This window comes from Aulonocara sp. 'chitande type north' Nkhata Bay, linkage group LG10 (genome assembly GCF_057382095.1).
Source record: "Aulonocara sp. 'chitande type north' Nkhata Bay isolate Kocher_YH1m ecotype deep benthic linkage group LG10, A_spYH_male_GT1.1, whole genome shotgun sequence".
Lineage (NCBI taxonomy): Eukaryota > Metazoa > Chordata > Actinopteri > Cichliformes > Cichlidae > Aulonocara > Aulonocara sp. 'chitande type north' Nkhata Bay.
Window position 1 is genome coordinate 20,590,620 of NC_141353.1, and position 7,899 is coordinate 20,598,518.

The following is a 7,899-nucleotide window of genomic DNA, read 5'->3' on the forward strand; positions in this document are numbered from 1 at the left end:
TTATGAGACTTAGCTGGTGAGTCACTGCCCAATCACATGGGACGTTTCAGAGTTATGCAATCATAGCACTGTATACTGAGGAGGGCTAACACAAGACTACTGTGTAACACTTCCTTATCAGCTCATAATAATGACACATCAAAAACCTTTTTTTAAATGAGTTTTTCCCCATAAGCAAACTATCTCTGCATCAGCTTCCTTTATATCTCCATCTTTCTATCCCCCCCACCACCACTACTACTTCTTTTTTCAGCACTACGACGCTGGGACAGCGACACAGCCGCGTCGTGGCTCGGTGCTGTTCGCGGTGCTGAACAAGACGTCACCTTTCATCTGAAAGGCATCGCTAAGGTCTAGTTTTCTTCCAGCTGTTTGTTAAGCATCTTTCTTCTTGTTTTTTAGCGTTTAAATAGTTTCTTACATTATGATCCTGATTTAAAATCATAAAAACCAACTCTACACGTTTGCCTCGCGCTGCAGCGCGCTCTTTTCCACAACCTCCCAGGTCCCCGCTCTAATTTCTTTAATAAACGGCCAGGTGACGAGTCTTGTTACGTGCCTCAGTGCTCGACTAGTCTAAGGGTACGGGCGTATGACGTCCCATCGCGAGCGCACCAATCGGCTCTCGTCCCATTCTGCCACCTGGCTTATCAGAGCGCGTGGGCAGTGCTTCAGTCTGGCTTGGTTTCCATGGCGCTGGGGAGAAACCGCGGAGACCGTGTGGGCTGAGGGTGCGGGACCATCTCGGAATCATCTTGAAGCTGGACTTTGGATCTTCACTATTATATTTGTTTTTAATATAGAAAGCCTACATTAAATATAGACTCATCTCTACGGTTACCGAGTCTAAGCGTCACACTCTTACAGTTTATGGCCCGCACAACTCTGGCCATGATGAATAATATCGTTCACGGCTTTCATTCATGTAATGGACGTCACTAAGTCTTTCAGTGTGATAGATTAGTACGTGATCTCGGCTAGCTTTGCCTTCCTAACACAAAAAACCCTCCGCTCCAAGTCCTACAGGAGCCCGTGGACAAAGACTTGTGAATGAACAAGGGGCTTCATTGACTCGCTCCACCCACTCCTCGCTCGTGTTCTCCGTGCACGAGCCTCTCACATTGCGCATTCACAGCTGCACACCAGAGGATCACACACTGCGGTGTGCGCGTGCGCGCGTGAGCGCAATGCCTATAAAAGGGTTATAGTAGGTGACTGCGTATCATCTGCAAAGTGCGCAAGAATGACGCAGGGGTGACTTCACTGACTGACTACGTCACAGTACTGGGACTGGGGGGGGGGGGGGGGGGACAAAAAAACAAAGATAAGGGAAACGCCGACCGGAAGTGCAAGGAGGGGCGAAAGATGTGAGGGAGGGGGGGGGGAGGGAGGCGAGGACTGCAACGCCACACCGGCAGAAAGTGATGGCTATAATGTCATCACTACCACCGGAAACCTCCCGGTGCCACGCGCTCCCGAGATTGTAGATGAGGTGGGGGCTGGGTGAGGAGCACTCCCCCACAGCCACACTCCCCTTTATCCCACACGCAGCTATAACCAACTGCGCAGCTACACACACGCACTCACACACACACTGAAGCACAAGAGAGTGTGCGCGCTTTTGTGTCAGTGCACGTGTCAGTGTACATTGCACAGTGGGATTTGCACATCTTTGTTGGACAGAGAGCCGGGCAGGCTACAGAGGACCCGGAGCTGCCTTAGAGGCAGCCTAACCAGCACCTCTCTGTTTGATCAGATACCTGATGTGACCTGGATGGCAGGTGAACGTTAATCACCGGCAGTGAACGGTGGTACTTGTCTTTAAAATGCGCCTCGAGACCGCACAAGACGGCAAGGAGGTACTTATTGAGCGATTTTTTTTTCTGTCTGTAGATTTGATTTTCTAGATATCAGTGATTCTCCCTTTTTCCCAGGTTGCAGGCTGAGTGCTGCCCACATGGGAGTGAAAATGAGTCACACTGCAGCAACTTCCAAGTAAAGATGAGACTGCTGTCAAGCGCAGACTTCTGGGTTTCTTAAAAGGATGGCTCGTCAGTTATACTGTCTCCCTACATTTAGCCTGCTGCACAATTCTTATGTATTTCTTTTAAAGTAACACAAAAAACGAACAACCCTAAAAAATAATAATAATAATCATAATAATTAAACTTACCTTATTCAAAGCTCCCTGAGTGTCTGCGGCACTTGGCTGTGGAAATATCTCTGTCCCCTCTCTCTCTCTGAACTCGCTGTCTTCATCACCACAAGACTGTCAGCGCAAATCTGTGCCATGCTGTCTTCGCGCACAGACTCTGCCGTCCCTCTTCTCCAGAGTTGCTTTCCATAGACCGGGCTCTCCCATCAACCTTAGGCTTTTTATAGAGATCCCGTAGTAACTAGTAGAAGGCACGGAGGAGGGAGGAGGGGAGAGAGGGAGGAGAGGGGAGAGGGAGCGCTCATTCAAAGATTCACCTACACATGTACGTGCGTATCCCACGTCATTGAGCGGAGTGCAGCTATTTATAAAGGGGAGGAAAAGTATAGCCTGAATCACTGTGCAGGTCTTTTAAAAGGAGAGAGTGAAAATAGTACGTTTGTTGTGCATGCGTGCTCCGGTCTAAGATTATCTCAAATATTAAAAAATAAATAAATAAATATTTAAAATAAATCTCAGTGACTTCAAAATCTATTTCCATTTGTGAATGAATAAGCGATTCATTACATAATTGCTTTGTAACATTTCGCAAAGGAAGCATTTGATCTAAATGTCTATTTATTTTTACCAGGAAGACTCGCAAAAATGTGCCGTAATTGCTCCCGTCGGGGGATTCAGCGTTAATGTCAGGTGGCTCGTTTGAGAAAATGTTATTTGTACCATTTCAAATCAACCCGCATTTCCAGCCTCTCTCGACCGAGCATGTGAATATGTAAAGAGACTTACCAGAACACAAGCATGTAAAGGCTGGAAGTTATGGATGAAAATGTGTTCACCAGTTGCTCGCCGCCAGATCGTGATGTGTAGATTTGGCGGTGAATCACTGCGGCTGCCTGCTTAAAATTACAACGAAAACGTTTGGCGCAGAGCACCGACTTGTTTTATTCATTGAATTTTATTTTAATTGTTTTAAGGTGTAGATAACCCTGACTCCACATATCTGTAAAAGCCTCACGAGAGATGTCACAAGAGTCGTGCGTAATCTCAGCCCGATTTTATTCCACTCACATATTTAGGGAGATTTGGGGGAGACCCTCGTGCGTAAAGAAGTGTGTCAGACATACGTAGGCGTGTAAAGTGAGAGACTCGTGTAAAGCCACAAAAAGAAGTTGAGAGAAAACTCGATGTCCCCGCATGCCTTTAGGAGGGGCCAGGTGTGGCTTGTGACCTGTGTACAACCCACCTCCACACAGCCTCCGCCTATGAAGCAGGGATAATTTCCCTATTAGGAAATGTGGATTTCAAAAGAAAAAGTCTCCTTAAATTGCAATTCACCTTTCCCTTTTAAAGTCCAAATCAAAGCAAGATTGTTTTAATTGTAGCCCACACACTCTGGGAATAAACTTTTTTTCTTTTTCAAAGCCCTATACTTTCTCACACGAATGAATTTAAAATAAAAAATTTAAAACAACAACAACAACAAAGAAAATTAAACACTCTAAAAGGAAATGTACAGACCCTTAAAAAAGTCACAAAGACGTGATACAAAACACAGAGATGCAGTGGTAATAGAGGTGTACATTTTCTTGGCCAGGTCTCAATGGGTGGCTGGTTAAATATGAGTGAGTTCATTTCTATTCCAATCCAGAGAGCATCTTTGAACAGGAAGGGTTACATCCATGTGTCAGGGACCAGAGCCTCTGCTTTCTATCAGCCTACACCTTATACCAGGGTCAACCAAGGTAATGTAGGGCTTATGAAACCATGATGTTCCTTGCATTCATTCCAACTCCAGACCTTTGTTGCACGGTCAGCCACTTCTCTTACCTACACTGCTTCCTGTTTGGAACTTATGACAAAACTTCAGCTAACTTTAGAAAGTTCTAACCATTTGAGGGTTGATTTAATCACATATTGTTTTATTTGATTACCCGCTTAAGTGGAATATTTCTAGTAATTTTAAGATTATCAACCTGTTTTGAACATATTTTTACAGACTTTGTGAAATGTGATCAGTTCTGCGTGGTGTTTCTCAGATCAAGGAGATCTATGACACAGTATGACTATGAATATTGACCACTCGCTCCTTATTTTAAAAAGAGTAGCCCACCGAGAGATATAATTAACACAGTACTGATAGGGGGAGAGGACTTCTTGCAGCAAGCTAAGAAATCAGGACAACAATACACCCACGTGAGCCAGATCAACACTTTAACACCGGGAGTCATTTTATTCCCTCTGTGATTACGTTTCATTTTAGGTCTCGACTTTTTACTTCCTCTTTCAGAGAAAGTGTGGCTGAGAAATTACGACAAAAGAGGAGGAGAGGAAAACTTTCAGCCCCTGGGCCTCAGAACTATAGCATCTCCGCCGACTGCAGCCTATCATTGCTTCGTATGCACGCTGACGTGTGGTAGAGGGTAAGTTCTGGGCAAGTGTGTGTACACAGGCATACACAATCCAATTTCCTCTACTACACCCCACATGAATATGCGAACAGTGGGAGTCGGATGGGGAGGGTGAATAATTGAAAAAGTATGAATGAAGTAATTCCCCACTAATTCCCTTCCTTGATCTTGCACTCCTTCTTATTATAATGCCTCACAAACACGCACGCACACGCGCGCGCGCACACACACACACATCAGTTGCATCATGATATCTTTCTTATCTTTTCACCATTTAAAAATGATATCCAGATGATTTCAAATTGTGCTCCGGATGCTATATTCATCTTCTACATGCTATAAATTCCTATCAGACGCTTGGATCTATCATCAAGCGATCAGTGCAGAGGCAGCTCGCTCTTATCTCCAAACTTGATCACAAATCGGAATGCAGATCATTTCCTGCTCAAATCTCTCATCTGTTTGTCATGCCCAGTTGTTGGCTGTCTTTCTATCTCCTCATCTGTATTCCAAACAGAGAACGCAGACAGATAAGAGAAAAAGAAATTTAAAAAAAAGAAAGACCTTCTTCTATCCCTCCCTTACTCTCCCTCTCTCTCCTCACAACCGCCTACCTTGCCTTCCCACCTCGCCTTCTCCCATTCTGACTCATACTGAAATCCCAGTGAGCATCCTCACTCAACCCTCACCCCCCCCCCACCCCCCCCCACCCCCCCCAAGCCCCCTTCGCTCTCATTTGTGCTTTCTCTCCCTTTGATTGCCAAGCTGGCTCGAACGCAATGAGCAGGGCAAGAGAGAATGAGCAAATGAAAACGACAGAGAGGGAGTGCAGAGATGGAGATGGGGAGGGAGAGGAGAAGAGAGGAGAGAGAGACAGAGAGAGAGAGGAAGACTCGGTGCTGCCAAACGTGCCTGTAATGAGGATTCTGTCAAAGGAAAGCTGGGGAGGAGGAGGAGGGTGTTTGTAGCGGTGTGGTGGGTGTATGTGTGTGTGTGTGTGTGTGTCAGAGTGAGATGGAGGTTTTGGAAGGAGTGGGTGTTTATTAGTGAAACCCCTCTCGCCCCCACATCTTCTTGCCTACAAGATTTGTGAGATCACAAAGCCACACTCGCACACAGTGGCAACTCCACATCCACCCACTCTCGCACAAATGCGCGTTCACCTAAGCAGTGACACACAGTGTGAACCCATTCCTACTCAGAAACTTTGAAAAATGTGCATTTTCTTTTTCAGTTTTAAATGTTGCGTGAATCAGAGGAAGTAATGTGCAGTCGGTTAAAATGGCCCAGGCAGAATCAACTAACCCCGGAATGGCATCGGCATCGGCAAGGTCGTTCCCAGGATTAGGTCTCATGTGCCAAAAGCGTGCGGGGCAACCCGTGCCCTGAGGCGATGAGCTCCCAAAGTCACATGCCATCTCTTTTCATCAGCTGCAACTCTGACAGTGACACACGCAAAAACTTCCCACCATTACGCCAAAGTCATATGCTGAATGTAATTAATGTGCAGTGCCAGCTGTGCGTATGTGTAGGCAGCCATTTGTGCGCACACGAGTGTGTCAAAGGGGAGTGCCGGTGCTGGAGTGAGCACATCTGTTTGCACGAGTTAAGCGTGGAGATGACTGGAATTTAATGCGTTGATCACAGGGACTATTTCAGCTGGCATATGATTCCATATGTTGGAAGCTTACAGACTGACCACATGTCATGTCTGCCTGACATGTATTGTTTAGTAAAAACAACGCAGGATTTTCCATGTGTCTGAAAATCAGATCCAAAAAAAGATTTCCTAGATTTTATTTGTTAACAATCACTGAGGTGGGTCAGTCATTACATGATGCTGCACAATCAATTTCCATTTGTTATGTTTACCTGTAGACCATTGTTCCCGTGCAGACAGCTACAAGTGGTGCTCTGTGACAGTGGAATGTGCATCTGGAGCCAAACATCAATCAGATACACAGAACCTACAGCAATCCCAACCACATTTACACAAGAACAAGAGAAGAACACAAGAAATCAGACACATAGTTTTCATCTGAAGCCAAAGTTTGGTCACTAATATAATTTAGGGCTTGACCGTTTCACCCAACTTCAGCGAAGAACTGGGTCAGGCTAACACAGACACAGTGTGCAATAAGAAATTAAGAAGTATTGTTCTTTGAGCTATGAAATGTGATTAATATTTTTAATACAGCTTTGATCGTATAAGGTTGTAAAATGCAGTCAGTGAGCTTTCCCTGCTTCAGCCTTTGTCACACTCTACCTCCTATCTCTTTGTTTAAAATTCACTGTCTTCTGTTTGGCTGCTCTGTTGACACATCACTCCATGTACTCATATTGTCTGTTCGCTCATCACTCCCCTGTCACTCCTTCTATTTCTTTTTGTGAATTATACATTAAAAAAACAGTTGAAATGGATAGTCTCCAAACATCTAGTGCCAGCAAATATGCGTCACACAAGCCTCTGGCCCCCAGTCTGTCTTACTCTGAGTTTTCCTGTCTGTCTCTCCTACACATTGCTCCTTTCATTTCTGTCTCTCTCACTACTCGAGATGTGGGTCCCATTGCAGTTGCCTCACTTTCATCCTCCAGCCATTTTTATTCTCTTTTATTTAGACCCCAGTCCCGGCATTTTAATTCTGCTCCACACACTGTTCTACTTCCAGCGAGCGTATTCCCCCATCTGTCCCTCCTCCCTCTGCACTCCAGTCATCTCTAAAAAGTCATCTCCTCCCACCTTCCAGTGTCCCAGTGGGGGGAGGCCAGAGAAAGAGAGAGGCAGAAATGAGAGGGAGAGGGAAAAAAATTAGATTGGGGGGGCAGAAAAGATCGACACTTGATTGGGTCGGAGAAACTCCCCGGTGTCAGAAATTCACCTGCAAAAGCTCCCAGCTTCCCCCGCTTTTCTCATCTGTATTCATGGTCTTTCCTCCTCCTGTTCTCTCCTCTCCTCCTGCATCATGCCTCCTCACCTCTTTCCCTCTTTCTCTTGTCTGCCTCCCTCACAACCTCCCTGCCTCCCTCTCTCTCTCTGTCCTTCCGTGTCTCTTGTCATCCTGCATTGCTCCACCTGCACCGTGGTGCAGCACCGACAATCAGAACTCTGCACGCATACACATACACGACGGGCACGCAGGCACCCACACTTACAGACTCATACACACACACAACACAGGGAGACACACACCCACCACTTCCGGCAGCCCCCACCCTCTCTCACATCTTTCCACTGCAGACACGAAACACTCTACAACCCCTGGTGTGCCAGCGCTTCATCAAGAGACATTGCCAGCATTACATCACAACTGTATTCTGCATTTACACATCATTCGA